This window comes from Pempheris klunzingeri, chromosome 9, assembly GCF_042242105.1.
Source record: "Pempheris klunzingeri isolate RE-2024b chromosome 9, fPemKlu1.hap1, whole genome shotgun sequence".
Lineage (NCBI taxonomy): Eukaryota > Metazoa > Chordata > Actinopteri > Acropomatiformes > Pempheridae > Pempheris > Pempheris klunzingeri.
In genome coordinates, this window is record NC_092020.1 from 15288549 (window position 1) to 15312614 (window position 24066).

The 24066-nt window shown below is 41.1% G+C and overlaps 1 protein-coding gene across 3 annotated transcripts in view; it reads left to right on the plus strand.

Annotated features, from left to right (window-relative positions):
- The window catches only part of mid2 (midline 2), a 144210-nt gene that overhangs the window by 28385 nt on the left and 91759 nt on the right, over positions 1-24066 (plus strand). For 2 of the 3 annotated variants that reach the window (XM_070837438.1, XM_070837440.1), the window contains exon 2: positions 5716-5774. The gene's annotated coding sequence lies outside the window, so the exon portion shown is untranslated. Of the gene's footprint in view, positions 1-5715; positions 5775-19783; positions 19974-24066 lie in introns of those variants that run through there. The other variant, XM_070837441.1, reaches the window with a different exon arrangement.

Below are 24066 nucleotides of genomic sequence, written 5' to 3' on the forward strand. Positions count from 1 at the left end.
GCATATTTTCGACTTGCGAGGGAGGGACATATTTCCTGAGTTATTTATATTCACAGGTTGAATATTTTTTTGTGCGTGTCTTCCTGATTATCTTCCTTTGCTGTTTCCCACAGGAAGAGAGTTGTGGGCTTAAACCACATTTTTGCAGCAGCTTGACATTAAAGTGAAAGAGGAAGGGAATAGTGAGTGGAAGAAGGGACAGGTGAACAAGCGAGGAAGCCATGTTGTTATTTTGTTCACAGGTTGATGACAAACCTCTTTCCAAGCTACATACGGTATTTTCCTATTTAATGATTTGGACCTCTTTGGCACCTCCTGTTTCTGCCACACCTGTTTATAGGACCCAAATGTTCCACTCAGAATTAAAGAGCTTCCTTTTGTAAAAACATTGTGAAGATTTAAGGACTCATCCACTTTTAACATTGTCAGTTAGATGTCACCAGTTGACACATTCTTTATGCGTTTTGTGGACTTGGAGAAGGTTTATGTCCGTGGTTTGTGAGGGATGCGGTGGGAGTAGTGGCCTTTGGAGCATTGCTATGAGCAGTTCAGTTTCATATAATGGGAACTAGAGCTGTGCCTGTATTTTCAGCAGGACGTCATGCACGTTTTCAGTGGGTGTTAGTGGGTACTCCCTTTGTGAACTTCATGGACAAGATTTCAAGGCGCAGCCAAGGGGAGGAGAGCGTCTGGTTTGGCGACCTCAGAACCACATCCTCTGCAAAGAGCAGAGGATGTGGTTCTGTTGGCATTATCAGACCATGACCTCCAGCATGTACTGGGATAGTTTGCAGTCGAGTGTGAAACAGTTTGGTTGAAAGACAGCACCTCCGAGTCTGAGGCTGCAGTTGTGTGCTGGAAAGCAGCGGCTTGCCCCCTTCAAGGGGAATAAAAGAGGTTCAAGAATCTTTGGGTTTCTTCTTGAGTGAGGGTAAGATGGAATTGGTTCTCTGTCAGTAGTAAAGAGTGCATTTTTTAAAACTGTTGTGGTAAAGAATGAGCACTGCATCCAAAATGCCTTAATACGGTCCTTGGAGAATGGCTGTGAACTTTCACTTTCATGTATGATGGGTTTGTGAATATGTTAATTGGTCTAAATATAGCTCCTTAGCCACATATAGTAGCGAACATACTAGCATGTCAGTGATGACAGTGATTACATCTTATTCTGGTCTGTTGAGGGAGGTGATGATAGGGTTTCTTTTCATTAGCATAGGTGTAAATTAGCTTTTCTGTAAAGACCCTGAAATGTGAGTTTTACTCTTGTGTTTTACTTGAAAAGTATTTCACTAAGTCTGATATAGCAAACCACTGGATTCTCTTGGACTGGCTAAGGAACATGAAAACATGCAAAGAAATGCAAGTTGCCTTGCCAGGATCCGTTCGTGAGAGTTTTAGGCATTTGTATTTTGGCTTTAAACATGAGCTTTTTGATTTTTTTTTATATCAGACCTTTTTACAGGTTTCTGATACCATAAACGGTGAATTAAAATTTGAAATTTAGTCATTAAAAAAGTGCATTGGTCATGATTCTCAAAGGTAAAACAAAAAATACACCATATGCCGTCACCAAGTACTGTATACTGAACTGGTTGCACGGTAGAAAAACATATTGTCTTCTTCTAATCCATGTCATCTGTGCAAGGATGTAAGATTTGTTGTACGTTACTGGGGCATCACACATTCTGTTTATAACTGTTAATTGATATGACAGCTCAAACAGACCATTCTCAGTTGTCGTTATGTAGCAGCAGCAGATGGGTAATTTGTGCTGGTGTAGACACTAATCTCACATTTACATTTAGATATCAGACATTAACTGACACTAACATCTAGTGGGAGTGAAAATGACTGTAGTGCCAATGATAACTATTTATCACAATGATGTTTATATTAAATGTGGCACTCTGGAAGCAGACGATGTGAAAAGAAAAATACCATGAAGATATAAATTGTGTGCGATTTGAATATTTTTTACAAAAAATGCAGAGCTATCGAAAAACTTGGGTTTTATATTTGCTACCTTCTGTATATTTGATTGTATTTGTCACAGGTTTGAGTGCTCTTCATTCCTACAATATTCAGGTTGGCTTGGTTTCACAGCAATAAAAGTGCTTAAAAATTGATTTGGATTAAAATTTCTCTTTCTGTTTTTCTCTCTCTACTTATTTGGCATTCAGAAGAGAAGAAAACTTGCATTTCTCCTCTTTGTCATCCATTGACAGGCCTGTTCCCCTCTTATTGGGCAATTATTATTGTCAATTGTAGCACATGGGTGTGCATCAGTGATTAAGAGGCAGTGATGGTGGACGACACAAAAGGGGAGCATGGAAGCATGCAGCCACTTTGTTCATAATTAACCATGGTTTTGTTAGCTCACCTCATGTGAATTTGTTAATATGCTAAATAATGAGCTTTACACAAAATTAATGAGTGCTTTCAGAGTGATTTATAATCATAATTCATTATTCAGTATGCAGCAAATAAACCTTAATGAAAAACGTGAATTAAGTGATCACACAAATGTGTCCAGTTTATTGTTAGAATAGCTTCTAACTCTAATTCTCATTATTTTAGTGCCACAGAGGGCATGGAATCAATTTAAGACTCCACATAAAGTTCAAATCATGGTGCATTATAATTAACCACAAATAATGTAGGGCTATAAACCTGACAGGTAACTGCTATGGTGTTTCGTTTGTGTGTTTAACTGTAATCAGGCCATTTTTGATGTTTTAAGAAAATATGAATGACATCAACATTCCACAAGATCCAAGTAATGTCAAAGTAACCAAACATTTTATATGCACAAGCATCATAAAACTTAAGCATAGCAAAAATCTCATGAGTTCTTCGTGGGTACTACAAAACCCCCAATATAAGTGTATTAAGCTTTAGAATCTGGAGGTATTTTCAATACAGCTGCTCAGCAGAGTCTCTCTTGCCAAGTCTTCCTCTTTGTAGGTCGTGGATGACTCACTGGAATCCATCCTGAACCAGTTGGGAACAATAGCTTACAAGGAACCAAATGATGGGCCATGTTGTCTGTTTTTTCCGAATTATTTCACAGCGACAAAAAAGTAACACTGCACCTGGCTGGCCCTCAAGTAAACAAAGCACTCATTGTCCATGATGGGCCTCCTTCTGTTGACTGCCCCTTGTTGCATCTGACTGGCTGCTGTCTGGTGTCAATATTTAACTTTAGAGAGATCTCACCAGATCTCACTTGAATTGCTGTTATTCCTAATATGAAATCTGATGATATCCATTTATTTATTGGAAATGACATTTATGTCATTCTGTTGTTGCTTGGCTTAACATATGTTATTTGTGAAGCCACAAGCTGAATTATTTGTTTGGATGAACCGTTTATTTTTCTATTTTAACTAGTTGTCGACCATGTTGAATCTCAAAATGCAGTCATCATTTCTAAAGACTGTTAACACGACATGAACACGACAATGCCTCAGTAAAACATGGCGTTGAAAATACGTGGTGAAAAGAACATGAAGACAAGAAACCAAATTAATTGTGATCGTGTATTTTTCAGGATCATTCTTTGATCATTTGGTAAACTAGACATGGAGAGGGCTTTATTTGTGATTGACTAGTTCTTAGATAGAGATAGCTCTTAGACAGTGGGCAACATGACGTGACATACAGTACAGGCCAAAACTTTGGACACACCTTCTCATTCAATGTGTTTTCTTTATTTTCATGACTATTTACATTGTAGATTCTCACTGAAGGCATCAAAACTATGAATGAACACATGTGGAATTATGTATTTAACAAAAAAGTGTGAAATAACTGAAAACATGTCTTATATTCTAGTTTCTTCAAAGTAGCCACCCTTTGCTCTGATTACTGCTTTGCACACTCTTGGCATTCTCTTGATGAGCTTCAAGAGGTAGTCACCTGAAATGGTTTTCACTTCACAGGTGTGTCTTGTCAGGGTTACTTACTGGAATTTCTTGCCTTATTAATGGGGTTGGGACCATCAGTTGTGTTGTGCAGAAGTCAGGTTGATACACAGCCGACAGCCCTATTGGACAACTGTTAGAATTCATATTATGGCAAGAACCAATCAGCTAAGTAAAGAGAAATGAGTGGCCATCATTACTTTAAGAAATGAAGTTCAGTCAGTCCGGAAAATTGCAAAAACTTTGAATGTGTCCCCAAGTGCAGTCGCAAAAACCATCAAGCGCTACAACGAAACTGGCTCACATGAGGACCGCCCCAGCAAAGGAAGACCAAGAGTCACCTCTGCTGCTGAGGATAAGTTCATCCGAGTCACCAGCCTCAGAAATCGCAAGTTAACAGCAGCTCAGATTAGAGACCAGATGAATGCCACACAGAGCTCTAGCAGCAGACACATCTCTAGAACAACTGTTAAGAGGAGACTGCGCGAATCAGGCCTTCATGGTCAAATAGCTGCTAGGAAACCACTGCTAAGGAGAGGCAACAAGCAGAAGAGATTTGTTTGGGCCAAGAAACACAAGGAATGGACATTAGACCAGTGGAAATCTGTGCTTTGGTCTGATGAGTTCAAATTTGAGATCTTTGGTTCCAACCGCTGTGTCTTTGTGCAGAAAAGGTGAACGGATGGATTCTACATGCCTGGTTGCCACCGTGAAGCATGGAGGAGGAGGTGTGATGGTGTGGGGGTGCTTTGCTGGTGACACTGTTGGGGATTTATTCAAAATTGAAGGCATACTGAACCAGCATGGCTACCACAGCATCCTGCAGCGACATGCCATCCCATCCGGTTTGCGTTTAGTTGGACCATCATTTACTTTTCAACAGGACAATGACCCCAAACACACCTTCAGGCTGTGTAAGGGCTATTTGACCAAGAAGTAGAGTGATGGAGTGCTGCGCCAGATGACCTGGCCTCCACAGTCACCGGACCTGAACCCAATCGAGATGGTTTGGGGTGAGCTGGACCGCAGAGTGAAGGCAAAAGGGCCAACAAGTGCTAAGCATCCCTGGGAACTCCTTCAAGACTGTTGGAAAACCATTTCAGGTGACTACCTCTTGAAGCTCATCAAGAGAATGCCAAGAGTGTGCAAAGCAGTAATCAGAACAAAGGGTGGCTACTTTGATGTTTTCAGTTATTTCACACTTTTTTGTTAAGTACGTAATTCCACATGTGTTCATTCATAGTTTTGATGCCTTCAGTGAGAATCTACAATGTAAATAGTCATGAAAATAAAGAAAACGCATTGAATGACAATGTGTGTCCAAACTTTTGGCCTGTACTATATATGATAATATGTTACTCCATAGGGCTGAATTGTCTCTATATAAGCTTAGCTGTAGGAGGGATTATTTATTGAATCCTTACCTCCACTGTGTGTGTGTGTGTGTGTGTGTGTGTGTGTGTGTGTGTGTGTGTGTGTGTGTGTGTGTGTGTGTGTGTGTGTGTGTGTGTGTGTGTGTGTGTGTGTGTGTGTGTGTGTGTGTGTGTGTGTATACATTTGAACATCCTGCATGTGTATCTGTCATGGAGTACTGCTTGTCATCACTGCCCTCCTCAGCGTACTGTGAAATTATTGTCTGTTGTTGACTCAAACATGAGGTTTCATCATAATCTGACTTGTTTTCTCATTATCTTATCCCCAACCCTTTCACTTCTCTCCCCTTTGGCTCATTATCTGTTGTCTGGTTTTGACTTTATCCTTTTCTCTCATTTCTCTCTGTCTCCCTCTCCAGCCAATCGTTGTCCACAGTGGTTCTGCTCACTGCTAACTAGGCTGCCTCCAAGCCCACAGGTACGTCCCACCCCCTCCTCCTCCTCCTCCTCCTCCTCCTCCCCCTCCTCCACTTCATGCTCTATTTTTAGCTCCACTCTGCTGGATCCTTCCCCATGATTCTCCCTCTCCAACCCCAACTCGCATCTTCGTCAGCACCTCTCTGCCATTCCGGCCAAGTGACAGGAGACTGTAGACCAATACTTGTTTTTTAATTTATGCCCATGTTTGCTTTTCGATTTTGTTGTTGAAGATGTGCTGCCTCCGCTTCAATTTGATTAGAAGCGAGTGACATGGTGGGTCTTTGTTTCCATAACAACATTAGATGCTCTTTTTAGCTGGTGACCTATCCTTTTTTTAAATAATTTTATCATTATAAATTAAGTGTATTAGATAGAAAGCATGTTTCAAATAAAAGGAGGCATTGGTAGACTGAGGATAAGAGGGATGAAAGTGGACCATGCTTATGATTGAGACTCAAACCCACAGCACATGTAATGCATCAGAACCTGCTGAGAGCCACATTGACTTAAAATCCTGCCTAACACTGATGTGTGTTATCAGTGGATATGTAATTCATGTCTACAATAGTTTACTTTGTTAAGCTGCCACCTTGCCTCGCAAGGAGCCTGGCAGGCACCTCAGCCCCCCACTGAGTGAAAACATAATGCACTTGTTAGACTGTATAGTTGAAGTCTAAGGCCTCATCAGGTCCCTTCCTCAGCCTCTTGTCTTTTACGACTTCTCGACTGGCTTTACCTAGTGCATATCCTCCTGACAAGAGCTTACAGCATATAACCTCCTCAAGTGGATGAGTACCATGCTCTCAAAGCTCTCTGCATTTATGTGCAAAAAGCATATTGACTTTATTCTAAACAGGTTGAGAGGGTGTGCAGTCGTGGTGAAGAAAAGCTTCAATGGATTCAACAGTTAGCTAGACTTTCCCTTAGTGACTTCATCATTTATTTTTTTTAATTTTTTTAAAGAACGATTTATTTTTGCACTAATTAGTGAAAAGACCTCTATTATAGAGAATCACATTTACAATTTGTTACATTATTGACCTTAGGCAAATCGATTTATTATGATCAATATGATTTTGAACAGGTGTCTCATAGGAGAAAGGGGTGGGACTGAGTGGTGTGTGTTTAGCCCAGACGGCTGCTGTGAAGCATTTACATCTAATGTGAAATTGATCAAGGTTGTCATTAATACAAAAGAGAGGAGGGACAGAGACGGAGAGAAAAAAAAAAACGCTAGATTGAGGCTCATTTAACAGCCATGGAAAGGTTTTGTTTATTGGCAAGCATTGTTAGCTTTTAATGATGGCCTCTCAGGAACAGATTACACCTCAAATACCTGCTGACTTTAAAGATTACTTTCCATTTTCTGCTGTGTAATACAGAAAATCGAGATGGCTGGCCATGACTGAGATAAACATCATTATGTCAGCCTTAACTGCACGGTCTGACTCTGTAATGATCCTCATCGGTGTACCCAGACATGGCATTTAGGACTAAGAACAGACCTGCCTTGCAGCATTCCTGGCAATATTCCCACGCAGAACCTACACAGGTAGACAGCTATAAGAGAATCCATTTGTCAAACTCACAGTCCTTCACGGATATAGACAGCCGCTGTCAATGGAAGGCTTTTGAGTTATTATGTGCCTTACCAACAGAAGCATGCAGCCTGTTTTTAGACAGTAGTTTCAGAAGGATTTTACACACATAGACGCTCAGAAATACACACACACACTATCTTTGCCTTTACCCCATTTGCCTCCTGTTGAGGCGCATCACACACTCTTCGAGTACTCAGTCTTTGCCTGTCAAAGAGGCACACTGGAGCAGATGCAATAGGCCAAGCAGTAGCATGCTGAGATAATATAGACAGTAATGCTGCCAAAGTTGTGATGTTCCGTGCAGCATCCAGTCTAAGCTTTGAATGAACGGCCGTCATTTCAGTGCACTCCCATTACGTGGTATAGTGTTTACGGCAGTTTCAAATTTTAAAAATTGCTCACTTGGAGCATGTCATATAACCAGATGCCTTTCTGATTCAGCGTAGGATATTTGTTGCATGTCAAACCACACGTTGTCCTACGTGGTTTCATCACATTTACTGATCAGTATAGCAGAAATGTCACTTTTAAGCAAGCTTAAGCACTTTAAGTGATTTTTTACTGATTTTGACTAGAGAAGCAAGTAGCTGCATTAGCAGGAGCTTTTGTAAATTGGCTGTCCTCTATGAGCCACAAGGGTCTCTCTGTCTCTCGTCTTTCTGATCCACTTCTGCTTCCCCCTTCTCTGCTCTCAATCTTTTTCCTCTGATGTCTGTTCCTCACTCATCTTCATTTACTCCCTCTTTTTGGGGCCTGGCAAAAGCATAAATACATTATTAATACTAGAGGCAGGCAAGTTTTTTGTTGGGTTTTTTTTTTTCCCTTTTCTCTTTCCCGCTCATTGCATTTCATTTCCCTTCCTCTCCTCTTGTGTCATCCCTCCTCCCTCCTCTGGCGTATGCCTTCTGACAGCCCGGCTACCCTGCAGCCTGCCTTGGCCAGGTATAGCACTAGATAAAAGGTTTGCAGCTAGAGCTCTCTTTCAAAGATGCCTTCTGCTGCATCCCTGCTCTCCATGGGCACCCAGTTGTCCCTGCCAGGCAGATGGAGAGAAAGAGGGCAAAGGAATGCAAGAAAGGAGGGAAGTAAGGAGAAAAGAGTGAAGGGAAGATAACTGGAAACAAACAGCAACAGAAAGTAGAGAAAGAGAGAAAATCTTAAGGTGCGCCTTATTCCACATCCGGAAGTTACACCTGGTCTCTGTAGATGATCAAAGCGGCTCAGCATCCAGATGAGTGCAGCCAGGGGAAGTTCAGTGCCCCTGCTTTTACTTTGCTTCCAGTTTGAAGCTCCTCTTACATATCCTTACTCAGTCTGGAGGCCGCCACGGGACATGACAGAGTTTTTGAAAGTGTTTCTGGCATGTTTTCATCATCCGATGTGTTGGAGTCACACTAAGGTCTGAGTTAAGGTACATCTTGTGCCTTCAATAAAATCCATTGAACTTTGCCCCTCAAGGTGAAATTTAAATGTCTTGTTCAGCTTCAGTGTCCAGCTGAGTCAGGATTGATGTCCTTATATGTATTGATGTGGATTTGTTTTATCAGTTTGCTACAATGTGATCAAGTGGCTCTCTCTCACATGGAAACGTATGAATCAAAGAGCAGAGCTAGTAAGTCTCTGCCAAAGAAAAGTCTGATCTTGAGAAAAACAAGTTCTTTTGAGAGAATAACATGTTGACATGACACTCACTTGTTATAGCATGTTGTTACGGATAAATTGTAAATTCCTTCTTTTTAAATGTCCCCACTTAAAATGATATTGGCTTGCTACACAGGAAATATGTCTTGCCAGTGTTCCGCTACGTGACAGAGGGCCAGAGTTGCCGTTTTATTCTACTTGAAATAGCCTACTAGCTTCCAAACAATTTTAAACGCCATTACTAGACCAAATCAAAACACAGCATTGCACTTACAACTCCAAACAGACATTTATTGGCTTGTCAGAAAAGTCGTTACCTGGAAATAATTGAAAACTTTAAGCGTAAAGAGAGATATTGGAACTGCAAACAGTTTGTTTCTTTAAATGAACCATCCTTAATAGTATTCTCCTCTGTGATTGGATGGAGGACAGGCAGGCCCTATGGTATACCTACATAAATCTTATGTGAAGACAAGCAAGATAATGCACTGTAGGTCTGAGCTGAGAGATTTAGCCTCTGGATGCTGCAGTGACAGGTGATACTGAAGGGAGGCAGTGCGGGCAGTAAAACAACTGACAGTTGGTCATTACGAAACACGCAGGTGGGCAAAAAAAATCAATCTCACCGAGACTGGCCCGGACTCTGACAGATACCTGACGACTGCTTGATGAAGAGCTCTGCTGTTCCTCTGAGTGATGATGGTGGAGGAGGGGGGAATGAAAGGGGAAAGTTGAGAGGGGGAATCAGGATGAGTTGGACGATAAGCAAGAGGCACGGAGGAAGAGCTGCAGAGGAGGAGGCGTGAAGAACGTAATGAGCCACTGAATCAGAGAATCAGCAGGAAAGACGTATATGTTAGTGAGTAGATGTTGGGGAAAAGCTGAAGTAATAGGTGGAGGTCAGCATTTCATAGTGAAGAAAGGGAAAGACAAAGGGGGAACACACCTGAAGTCAACCTATCACTTGATGTGGCTACAGTTACTGCATTTTAACAACACAGTGTGCAGGGTTTAGAGCCAGCCAAAGTCTATGTTTTGACAACACCATTATAGGCTATTTCATGGTGTCTGCTCAAACTGTATGAGAAAGTATCTGGAGTGTGAAATACCACTGCATTATTGGCTCACGCTCAACAATCACGGGGGAGCTTGATTTCATTTTTTTGTCAATTTTCTACTCATTTGAAAATTGCATATATATCAAGGACATTTTCTACTTCAGGATAATGTCTGGGTTATAAATTTAGGTTTTAATGTCAGCAAAAGGCCAATGAGATTCATTTCAAACAAGCTAATAGTTTTTAGTGAATTTACTGGATACAAACGGCATTTATTTATCTTACATACAACTTAGTCCGCTCAGCATGACGACACAGCTGATGAAAGGTCAGCAAGTGGTAGCACATACCTGTTTTTGCAGTCTTTTTGTAATTTTGACCACCGTTTCTGTGAGTCTAAGGCAGCACGATTCAAACGATATTCTTGCCTATGCTAATATCGTCTGTTGCAATCTATCCCAGCAGACTGAGAATCTATATCATATACAGAATGATTTTCTGAGCTCTTATCTGTGTGAGACCCCTTCCTTTTCTGTAGTGCAGTGAAATAAATCTGCAGCAAACGGAGGGAAATGAAGTGTCACGACATGCAACAATCCTGTGGCAAATGGGTAAATATGTTTACAGAGCATTACAAGCACTTATCCACTGCATCATTGTCAGCCTAAGGATTTCACAGCGCCAGACAACACATGAGCAAACAGCAAGTCTTAGAGTAGTGTTCAGGCTGTTATTGTAGACAATAAAGGACCTCTCTAAGCCTTACTACTCCTGCACAGTCATACTGCCAGAAACACCATTATACTAGCAGCGCCAACAGCTTCTTTTTCCGCATCTTTCAGAGTTGGCTCCATGCTTGCACTGTGCACTCTGATTAGCAGCTAATTTGCAGAATTATTGATTTTGACAGTGTTTGTTCACACATCTCCCAAGGAGCCCCCAGTCACTTCACCACACCTTCCCTTCAAAACTCCTTAAGATCAAGTACTAGGTAGGACCACACCCCAACCCGGTAGATACTCAAGACAGCCAAGAGGGAAATGTTCAGGTCAAGAGGAATTACTGTTGGCTTGTTGCACAACCAGCATAAACACCACACATACAGTATGATGAGTAAAGTGAGAAAGCCTCAAATCCAGAGTTGCCTGGAATCTCTTTAAAAAGTCATTGCTTCTGAAACAAGAATTATGCAATTTAAAGAAAGTGAGTAGGACATGCAATCAGTGCTGAATATGAATAATAAATCGAGGAAAAGATTGTGGATGTTCTCAGTTTCTCATCCCTGTGGTTTACAGGACGTGCATAAATCAGCCTTTTACTACTACTACTACTACTAGTAATAATACTAATACTAATACTAATACTAATGATAATAATGATAATATGTACAGTTGATACTGTCTTATTGGCAGTTATCTTACAGAGGAAAACAGGAAAATTACAGGGAAATAAAATGCTCTTGACATGTGCCAATGTACCACTTTGATCTTAATATAAGCGTATATGCGTGTAATAGTGATCATCATTTACTGGATAGTCCTCAGTAGAAAGAAGGACAGATTTGGACTCAGATTTGGATAGAACCATTTTGTTCTTGGGTTCTGCTCAGGAGCAAAAGAAAGGCAGTTGGTCGTGGTTCAATGGTCTTTCAATGGTCTCACATATGTACATGTAATTTGTACAATTTGTGCAATTTGACAAAACTCCAGTTGTTTTAATATACTGCAGATACCTTTTCATTTTGCCAGCTCTCTGTTTATGCTAATGAGTGCTGCAAAGCTCCTAGCACACAATACACTGTAGGGTCTTTCCTGCACATGTAGCCTCTTCCACATTATCTCTCAATCTCTATTTTTTCCTTGTCTATAAGATACTCAATCCATCTTTTGAGGCATAATGTATCTCCTATCCATTCCTCCTACCTCCATCTCTGTCCTCTACCTCTTTTCTTTTATCTCCTGGCTTTAATCAAGCATCTGATCACAGGCCCAGGAGAACGAAGGATAATTAGATTAGGCCTCTACATGTTTACACATTCTAATTTACATCGAGCTTTTGCTGTCTTTCTCTGTGTGACCCATATTTTCTCTATATGCCTCCTCCATCTTTTTGCTTTTTATGTCTCCAGTCTTCCTCTCAGGCTCTTTGTCTTTCCCACTTCTGTTGCCTGCTGTTTGCTGCAGTAGCAGCAATGGATACACATGGTTTGTTCACCAACAACCAGTAATGTTATCCACACCAGTGAGGTTTTAACTCCAGCTTTGCCGTGTCACATCTGGTTATTTCAACTCAGTTGCCGGTCTCATACATTATGTGTCATTCTTTTTGTTTTGCTTGTTTTGCATGGGACTGCAGTTGTGCTGTGGGTTATGTAATAAACATTCACTGGGAGACTTTTTTATGGTGGAGCCAATGCCATTAGAAGGGTGTGTGTGTGTGTGTGTGTGTGTGAACATGTTTGTGTGACTGTGTATGTGCGCATGCACTATATACAGTGACTGATCGCCGTGTTGAGCACTCCTCCTCCAGTCATCTGTCATCGAAACTGTCCTTAGTGCAGCCTCCCCTCATGTCACCTGATAGTCTGAGAACCAGAGAACCACTCAATTATTACACAGTAGAGCTATCCAAATGGGAAAAAATATGTTACTGAGGCTACAACTCTGCATTGTGCCGAATCACAGATTTCAGCAGCCAATTCTTGAGAGGAATCATAAGGTCTTTGCAATAGAGGAAATTGAATTATAAATGCTTAGGAGGAGGGCTCTATTGATCCACTGTGACAGAGATAAGGTGAGTGAGCCCGTTCCAAAAGTCTGTAATCCTAAACGACGTCCCTGGTACCCAGGGAATGTGAGATACTCATTTTACATAATTGACTGTATCTGCATAATTGACCAATACTAAGCAGTGGTCTAATTTGGAACGTCTTTTAGAGGCCTGATCCGTGATCTAAATGTAATCAAAAGAGCAGTGCCAATACCCCACATCAAAACACTGAAAGGTGCCATCACTCTTAAACTGGCTGGACTTTTAAAACATTTTTTCAGTTTTTTCATGCAGGTTTGCTGACATCAGTAGTGTTTTTAAACATCTAAGTAAAGCTAAAATTATGATTACTTGAATATCAAACAATGTTTTCCATCCATGTAGAACTCAAAATCTTCAATTGTAAATGTGAATATATCTTTGATTTAGATAATAAAGACTGTCCTATGAAGAATGGCTCAAAGACAAAAGTAGTAGTTCCATTTAACATGAAATATTATACAGTTATATGTCAACTATTTGCATTTCAATCATCTGTTTTCTTTATCATTTCTATTTTCTAATAGATAACAGATCTGTGTTTGTAATTCAGCTTGGATTTTTATATTGTAGATACAAGAATGAATACAAGTAATCACACGGTAAAGTTTGTAGACCACCGTTAAATAATTTAGTGCTGTACTAGTCCCACTCCCACATCTTGCCCACTCCTTTGTTGAATTCACATCTGCAGGTCGCTTTCAGGTAAAATACATAACTTTAATAGCCTTGTGACAGACTACAGCAGATGAGTAATGTAGCAGCAGCATGGAGCCCACCAACCATTAAGAACTGATTTCTATGTGTCCCAGTTGGGCTGTATTTTAAAAAAACTTCAACACTCACAAACAAGTCATCATCTGACCTCTGCAAACAAACCATCTGCTAGCTGTGATACAGTCTAGTGCTACCGGGCCACCAGTAGTATAGTAAACCAAAATCCAACTTGTTGCAACATTAGAGATTTAAAAAAAAAAAAGAAAAGAAAAAAAAGCAGCCCCTTTGATCGGACAGATTGTGACACCTGACAACGGGCTGCGTGTTTCCAAGCCGGGCAGCTACTCAGGCAGAAAATATGGATGTGACATTATGGAAACTAGTCGCTTAAAGCTTGACTTGACTCCAGATTCCTTTAAAAGGTTTCAGAAAGCCATGTTAATGTGAAAGCCTATCAGATGAAGTTACAGAGAAGTATTACAGTGCTGTCATGAGACATTAATTAGGCTTATAAAGAGAATGCTCAGTGTTGGATAGTGCTGCTGATATGTGCTGCTGTGATAGCTGATTTTGATGTAATATGTATATCATATTTTTAGGTTTTATCAGCGTTTTTCAATAGTCTTCCATAAAACACATGTGCTGTACAGTAAGTTCCTCCCTAAATGTGGAGATTGATTTTACATTTCAAGCTGTAGTCTCCATCAGACATCCAACTATTTAGGACAAAATTGGTTGTGCATGTTTTAAATCTGTTAATACTAATGAGGTGCCCCAAAGCCCCTAAATTCATTTGAGTTCTATAATGTCGCAATATTATCTAATGTGAATTATGCTGTAGACACATTACAGGCCAGATAAGCACTGTAATTATGATAAATGGTGTTCTGGGGTTATAAAAGCTATTCAAATGTCTGTTTATACTTATCAATGTGTATTATAAAGTCCAAACTCGCTGTTCAGCTGCAAAGGTTAAATACAGGATCATCTTGTCTGAATATATTTTAGTCGTTTTAATTGAAATCCTTCCCATTGCTCGTGTTGCATAGTGTTATACAGTAGTGTCTCTCTTACAGTGTTTTACAAATGGGCTTTATAAGTGGATGGCAAACGTGCGCTAACCTGACGGCATATGAATCATTGCTAAACTATGTCCTTCCAAATGTCCTCATGGACATTTTATTTTCATCATTTTTTGTTGATTTTTCTCTCTCTCTGTTGGTATAGACAAACACAGTTGTAGTCACTCCTTAGATCTGGCTCTGTGTCTGTGCCTGTGTTCGGCTCCAGCATGTCTTGGTTTGGAGCCAGAGGGTGAAGACGGCTATGTGACTATGATAAGAAAGTCTGGGCATTCCCTTTGCTGAGCACACACACACACACACACACACACAATCGTTGCCATTGAAAGGACACAGCCTTATTTCATCAGACAGGGGTCACCGTGTCTTCGGTTTGGTTTACACTGCCAGCTCTAATCTATTTTTTCTCATAAACTATAAATCTGATCCTGTCACCAGTGCAGTGCTGATTTGACCAGTTCAACGTCCAAAAATATGCACCGCTGGAATCAGCCACTCTACTTTGTCTTCAGTAACAGAGCTGACTCTTAAGTGTAGCTACAAGTGCCCAGATAGTTAACATCCAGGTAAGTGACTGACCAGGTAGAATTGCACACAATGTTTAACTGTGACTTTAAGGAGTTCAGAGGGTAAAGCACACCCACTCAGTCCTAAAAGGACTGAAAAAGGTCAAATTGCCAACATTCAGCAATCAACAATGCCCTCAATTATCCAGTTTTACAAAACTACTCAAGCCTTTTTTTAAAATGAAAGAAAACAAAACAGCATTTTTGTTGCAATGTCCCATATGAGCTGTTTTTTATCTATTAAAGTGACAGTGAAAACAGACTGTCTGTAGCCTGAAACACCTGAAAACTATCAGATTTGAGGTGGCGAGACTAATGGAAACCTGATGGAGCGATGCCACACCCAGCAACTTTATGCCCTCTGGGCGTTTTATTGATCTGTTTATGAGGTCATCAATTTTAAATAGAGAAAATGATGGCCTAGAGAATGACACCCCTTTAGCTACATTAAAAATGTTTATTACTGCCAAGATGTAGAATTTTATCACACTACAGTAATGGAGAAATATACCTAAGTTACAAGGCTATTATTGTTCTGCACTGTGAAGCACTGTTAGATTATTGGTACATTTGTCAAATGAAAGTGAGACAGCTAAAAATGTTCCCAGTACCATATTACATTTCCCAGCTATCACGCTATGTTAACATTGGGTGATTGTAATCAAAGAAATGATGATTACAATTCAGTAAAACTGGAGTGGAATAAAATGATCGTCACAGCCACTTAGCAGTTTATATATTTGTGCATCACAATAGGAAAAAACACATGCAGTCAGGGAATGCTAACAACACTAGATCATTCTCTTGTGGTTTCTGCACTTGGCCAAAATTCTTATGTTCTGAAGGGAACAAAGGCTTTTTATGTGTCTGCAGTGAATAGTTTTCCCGATCACTTCATGTTGCAGCAGTACACAGACAGACCGGTGCTGTACAATAAGTCCCCGATGAGCTGTAGGCTGAGGGCTGGGAGGAAAGAGGAAAAAGCTGATGTGTTTCCTCTGAACACATGCTGTGTGGTGGTGGTGGTGGTGATTTGTCATGCAAGTGTACACTTCTAAGTGTGTGTGACACACACACACACACACACACACATGCACACACACGCACAGATCAAGCACTGATGCTGATGGTAATTTGATATGTAATATGCCCCATGCCTGGGCCACAGTAGCACAATAGTGAGGCCAAGTCTCCAGTGGCCAGTGTGTTTACTGTCCACAGCAGCCTCAGTCCTGCAGCCTGTCCTCATTCTGTCACAGGGCCTTTGTCTTTCGTAAGCACTTATCACACTTTTTCATCATGTCTTATGTTTTCTAATGCAACCTTGTTATTGACAAACAGCCAAATAAATGTCACTTCAATACAGTTTTACCATATAGGTGCAGTAATATCAGTGACATTAGGTGATTGTACTGTTGTATTGTGCTGGCTGAAATTATTACCCATTAGCATCTCTGTTTGCCAGAAGTGTTTGAACAACATGTGGCAAAGTAAATTAATCCTTCCCAAATTAACTTTTAATTTAGGAATCATTTTAGATATATAGTCATCATCCAACTTAAGAAAGTTAACAAAGCATGTACTCCTCCATAATCACAAGAGTACAACCTGAACTAGCTCCTCTGCCTTTTTTTTTATTACTGAAATACTGCAATCAAAACTGCAATCAGTTTTTATCTGATGTATATTTGCTTTTGTTACTATTATCACATGCGAGTGTGGCGCAATAGCCAGCAAGCACTGCAGTAGGAAGTGAGTCTCAGTGGTCCTCGCCAAAGTGAGAGACGGGAAGAAAAAAATGAAATGGGCTGCTGTGAAAATGTCAGTAGCCATCACCTGAGCAATCACAGCACAGCAGCAAGTGGTCGCCTTGCACAAACTATGAGTGAACGTACTGTATGTTAGTGCTGTCCAGCCCTCAAATAGCTGAGTTCGTTTTGCACGCTGGACGCCGAATCTGTCTTCAGAGGAAATGACTGCCAGTCACAAAGTTCAGATGTCCAAGTGGTTAGTGAGGATATCCAAGTGAAGACGGCGCTGATGGATGCCTGAGGCTGGATCCAGGCTAAGTCTGTGCAGTCAATCAGCCCACCGTTCTGTCAAGCTCAAAGGGTAAAAGGCCCATTAAAATCCAAAATATCCATGCTAGGAATTAAACTTACTTGTAGCATGCTCTACACTTGCGGTCAATGTGCTCTTTTAATAAATTCTAATCACATACAAAAATGTGATGGAATCTGTGGAGGGAGTAGATGAGATCAAATGTTATCCAGTAATTTACAGCATATTATGACACTATTTTTTTTCTTTGTTCACCGATAGTCAAAAAAACTGATCCAGTATATTTAGGCACAGGATTAATTTTTGTTGAACCAAATCCAACCATATAAAATTACTGCTATTTGTCTGTAAACGTCTGTTCCAGAGAAAAAAATAGTATTTAGAAAGCTACAATTAGGATCCACACTCTTTGAGTTTGCACACACTTTTGTGATGTGTATTATTTCTGCGATTGGACTGGAATACCTGTTTGTCTGGCAGCAACACCTTGACTTCACAGGGACAACATTTTCCTGTATCTTTGTGAAAAAACAAGCACTGCAGATAGAAAGATGAACGATGAGCTCTAGCGTACAGTGCAGAACAGATCAGCAGAACGATTCGCACACTGAGAGGCCACAAACAGGAAGACAGGGTTTGGCAAAAAGGACGTCCATAAACAGTTATCAAGACAAGAAAAGGCTCGACTGTGTTTGTAGATATATTCAATACAGACAGAAAGGTAAACAGTGAGCTTAAAGAAACAGACAGACTTGTGGTGGCTCTTATTGACACACACAGAGCACACCTGCTTGTCAGGCCACACCTTGTCTGGCACTATTTACCCACAGCAGCCAACCCTCTGTGTTACACCTCCACGCTACTGATTCTTTTTACACTGTAGGTTCATTTGACTCCATTAAACAATTAGATACGTGCTTTTGTTTCAAAAATCTGACTGCTGTAAGTTAATAATTCTGCCTGCTTTTGATCTCTTAAAAACCCAAAAGTGGTTTTAATAATGGTCTGTTTATTGGAACTTTGTATAAAGGCTACTGCCTATGATGAGAGAGGAAATATGTTTTGGTATTTGACCAGTCAGACATTTTAGTGGACAACAGAAATAACTCTTCAAAGCATCTTTTGAACTTGGCTTTTAAACACTGTTTATACAGTAACAGTTTGTTAAAATGTCACACACTTCTGTAGGAGCCTAGAGCTGTATGTGATCAGTCCTGACATCAATATTAGATTACTCTGTTTCTCGTCTGTCAGTTATTATGAGACACCAACAGTGCATGCTGCCCTAATGCAGAGAGAGCTGCACAGGGAAGAAATGGTGTTACAAGCACTGTTGGGTCAGACAGGTGCAGGACAGGCTGGCAGAGAGCAGCAATAACACGCTAGAGCAGTCTGCTGGAAAGCTCTGTAAAACCCCTTAACCTCTGCACCGTCTCCAAGCATACACACTCACACACACCAAAGCAGCAGAATACACTTCTGCAGACACAGACGGCACATCCTGAGAACAAGGTTACAGTGGTAAATCTGACACGTTTTTGTGCTCTCTGTCTCCACTATGTGTGGAATTCTGTAGAAATGTGATGGGACTATTACAATAATAAATGTGGGACAAATAAACTACCATTAAAAGACAAACTGTCATGCTGGAGCATTGCGCGCACACAAACGCAGAGAGAGAGAATCAAGTAATTAATCCAGGAAATTAAAGTGTGATATCACCATTATTATAAACCACTTTTGCCCAAGTTTAAATCTATGAATATTCTAATTGCCGCCTTTGGGCCTTTTGAGCAGTTGAACATGGTATTACCTCCCTGTTTTTACTTATTGATAATAATGAACAACGTAGGACTTTTAATATCTTAAGCCTGCTTTATTACTCAGGGTTGCATCATTTTCCAGGAGAAGAAAATGAAGAGAGATTGTGGCTGCTAATTTATTCGTCATCTAGGCAGGAGAATTGCTGTCATCTACTCTAACTGTGTGTGTGTGTGTGTGTGTTAAAGTGAATTAAAGCCTTTGTGGCCTCATTGTGTGACCCTTGGTGGTGGACAGTTGCTACCATCCTGTTTTGCCTCAGATTTAGATTGAATTATCCAATAAACTACATTACTATAATGATCTACATGAGTCAGTGTGACGTGTGGTCGTGCTGCACATTAAACTAGTCATCAGGCTACAGTGACAGTGCGTCACACATTGGAGTAACGTGCCCTGCTCTGTTCACTCTAACGCGCTGAACCCTCTCTATCTGCTGGCTTTGGCTTTTTGTGTTGTGTGGGTAGGAGGAGCCGCTTTCCTGTGATTGTCTGGCTGCTCTCTCTCTCCCTCGCCCTCACACTCTCTCTCGCGCTCTCTCTCTCTCTCTCGGTGAGTCTCGCTCCCTCTCTCATTTTTCCAAAGTTGAGTATTCCGCTTGCCTGGGAGCTGTCGCCAGCGGAGCGGTGCAGCCCACTGACAGAACGCACCGGGCTGGGATTTTGCGCGCTGCGCCGTGAGGATCAGACTTGGGGAGAAGGAGTCATCAGCAGTATCCCGGCTCGGTTCAAACCAAACCCCCACCCCCCCCGCGTCTGTCCAACCCTCCCGTGTTTCTTCCAGCTTCATTTCGGGCCACTTTCAAGATGACAGAAGAAAAGAGTGTTCGGCATGTAAAGCTGGTAGGTGTCTGAAACCCCTCCCCTCCGTGCAGAGAGGTGTCTGGCTCGGTCTGTGCTCTGTGGGGTTCAGGTTTGTGGCAGCGCACAGACGCGCCGGGGTGAGAGAGGCGCCCGGGAATAGAAACGGGAACCGCTGGTTATTTTTTCCACAATCCGCTGGGATTTTCTTGATTTGCTCTCGTAAGCTTTCTCTGGAATGGACCAGATTCTAACGCGCACGAACACGTCTGAAGTAGGCTTCTGGTATAACTTAGACACTCGGGGCTTTATGGTGTGTTTTCATGTCCACAGCCACGCGGACCCAATCAGATGTTATGCCATATATGGACACATTGGTGTTGTTGGTCTAAGCTGCCAAATTGGACAGCAGCATTCTGTGTAGATACTTGTGCTGAGAGTGAAGCATAAGATTAACACTGTGTGTTTTTTGTTTTTTTTCCTCATGGGGATCATTTGCAGTAATTGTACTGACATTCAATATTTTCCACATTTTGCTTCGAGGTCTCCCGTAACTCCCCTAAGAGCATTAGGCGGTCCCGGACCCTACTTTGGGTACCCATGTCGTGCTGAGGATCGCAGACTCTTGTTATCAGAATTATTCAGCAGGGACATTCATGTGTTGTTACCATGCAAAACACGTGGAACAGTTTCATGTGTCCCTCTGCTTATTTTAGGCTTTTTGCAGGCTAAGTTGGGACCTGCTGGCGCTCTCTGTATTTACATTTTATCTCGTTTCTGTTAGGAATAATATAAACACAAGGGTCTTTATGGCATTCTCACATTGTCCAGCTTGTTCAGCATCCTCCCAACAGAAAACCTGAACTGTTGTCGTAAGATTTTTGAAGAATCTAAGGCTCAATAGTGAACTTGTGACAGATTCTTCCTTTCTTCCTGGAAGTATCACTGCAAAAGAGCAGAATGCAGATTTTAGGATTCCCAGAGAGATGACAGTCCCATATAATAGCTATAGTTTGACAGAAGTGCATGTACCGTTTTCATGTAGATGAAGCCCAAAGTGTTTCCTTTCTGATATCGGCTGATCTGAAGCAGTGAACACTCAACAATTCAGAATCAAAATAAATCTGCCACTGGGTAGTGTTGAAGTAAGCCAGTGCCCCGGAATTAATATCCTGTCAAATTGTGATGAAATGCACCAAGTTGTCAGGAGAGTGTTGGAGTGTCAGCACACATAATTCGGCTCATGCTGTGCTGAATGCCAAATGCTGAACTGGACTACGTTCTGATGATCCTGCTGAGCTCAGCTGACAGTATGAGGGAATGTGCTTGTTGTTAGGCTGCTTTGAGTGTCTCTGTATGCTGAAGTGTTGGATAGCATTAACAGGGAAGGTCACCACTGTTGTTGTGAGATGAACGCCTGCCAGGCTGTGCCTCTTGAGTAATTTGCTCCTTTTTATTTGGCTCTAACATGTACTTAAATCAGTCGCTCTTTGCTGAATCTTAAGTCCTGTTCCCAGATTGATAGACTGCCTGTCTCTGTGCCTGTGCCATCTGTTTGAGCGAAGCAAAACCATGATACAGTGAACTAAGCGCACAAACCCAATCAGGGCTCTGCACATCCTGCAAGTGCACTGTAGTAGTAGTTTACCCATCTCTGTTTCTTTTGCCGTTAAGCCTCAGAGCTGCCCTGCCTCATACCATTAGACAACATGGCTCATCAGGCCGATTACACATTGGCACACTCATGTTTTCTTCCATCTCAAATAGACGAGAACAGAATCGGCCGCCACTTATACCTTCAAAAGCCATACGTTCTCTTTTCTGAATGTCTATCTTTAGGGCTGTTTTCCTGTGCGCGCTCTGTCTCTCTCTGTCTCTCTCTCTCTCTCTCTCTCATTCTAAGTGTCTCTCATTTTTGTCTCTCTTGGTTTATCCATGCATCAATCATCTCACTGAGTCGCTCTCTTCTGTCCCTCTGAGGAATGATGGGAGCTGTTCCCTGACAGTGCTCTAAGCTCACAGTTTTATGTTTGCTTTACCTGCTATTAACCTATTTTGTTTGGTGTTTTGTGCATTAAGTTCTATCTATTCACCGAGGACAGAAAGGGGATTAAGGGAAAGTGGTAGCTGTAAAGAAACATTGTTGTCCAGTGATGTACGGTGACAGACTGCATTAAGTGGCTCTAGGGAGATGAATTAAACATTGTTCATTAACACAAAGTTTTAATGCTCTATGTCTTGTTACGGTCATGGTTCGGATTTCAAAAGGCTTGATGTCACACAATGCAGTTTTGGGCGTGTACATGTGCAAGATTACCGGGGGAAAAGGTGCCACGAAAACTGTTCACTTCGGTGCAGAACTGTGAAAAGGGACAGGAAAATAATGCTGATATTGACTATTACTTTGTATGATAGGAATTTTTGTAATAAGTGCAACAGTCTGACCATAAGAGGATGTTAATAACACGGCACAGCAGATCACTACACAGAAGGAAAAAGCAGCAGATGTGTCATTAGTCTCATTTTGTCTCTACTTCCCTCATTGCCCATCGTCTGAAAAATATCTCTGATTCCCCTTAGGCCATTTTTACATTAAGTGACTTGTGACATTTAGCTGATTTATAAAGGTGTCTGCAAGTACTTATCAGATCATAAATTATATTGTATTCATCACCTTCTTTACGCAAGTCCTCAAAAGTCCTTGGCGACTTTTAAATAAAATCTAGCGTTCAGAAGCTTAGGAATAAACCCCGTTAGGCAGACTTGTACTCTGAGAGGACTTTTTTTCTCTGTCTTCATTTCAGAGGTGACATAAGTCATACATTTAATGCCAAGTGGCATTAAAAGGTCTTGAAAGTCTTCCATTTACCTTGATGTAACTTTGAAACAGACAACCTGAAGTTGGCACTGCTTCCAGTAAAATTTTCACATTAGAACATCACATCATCGTGCGCTCATTACAGGGAGAACCTCCAAAGACCCGAAAGAATCCTGCTGTGCGTTCACCGAGGTGGTCAGTTTCATGAAGCTGACAAACATACCACAAGCAACCATGAATCTGCACCTCTGATATTTTAAGATCACTGCCGTCTGTGCCACAACTTCCCATTCATCAGTGTCCCAGCTTTCTGCAAGATCTCTAGACCACAGCAATTCCACAAATTCTTCTCAACGGTTCAAATAAATCATCTCAGCGACCCTTAATAAACAATGTGTTCCTGAGTTTTGACCCTCGGCCATATTGTTTGTGCACATACAGATAGTAAATGAGCTGAGAAAACCCTTCTGTATTGTCAAATGGTGGGTCTAACTCAGCGGTAGAAGCTTGCTGAAATATGCTGTTAAGTTTCACTGTGTATATTATAGTGGTAGAATGAAATACCATTGGTTTTATTTGTCAGTTTTATAATAGCCATAATACCCAAGAGTAAGTGCTTCCATGGTGGGTACAAAAAATGTGTAGGGAGCACTGAAGTAAGCATAATCACAGTATTGAATAATCTTCAAGCAGTTGTATGAAGCAGCTGCCAAGGGGTGTGTTCTAACAGGGAGCTTTTTTTAAGAAATATATCTACATATGTAAATATAAAAAGTGTAACAAAACCAAATGGGTCAGTCTGTAACAAGCCTCATATTAACCACAAGAGTTGGCACAGCAGCAGAAAAGAAAGTGGCCAGCTATGTTAAATGGGAAGTGTCAAAACAGGTGGAACAGCAGTTACTTTCCAGGGCCCTAACCAGCCACTCCTTTAGAGGCTGACGCATCCTGTTGAAAACCATAAATTAAGAATAAATAACCCCACCCCTCTTATATTCTTAGATTAAATTTAGTCTGAGTTTAAGTGGCTGATAGTGGTGGACATTAATAAATAAATACCCTCATGTTAGTCAAACAAAGAGAAGATAAATCATGTTTGCATTGAAAAAAAAACACTTATATAGCCACAGCTCTGATTAGTGCGTTGAAGGTCACGTTAAACATGAGATGTATATGTGAAAGCTGTAGTAGCTGTAATCGTTGCAAGTGAATGCAACCATACGATTGGCAAGTTTTGCTGGTGAGCATTCATTAACAGAAGAAATTGTTTCTATGTGATATAGAATTAATCAAGGGAATGAATGTGGGAGTCAAGGC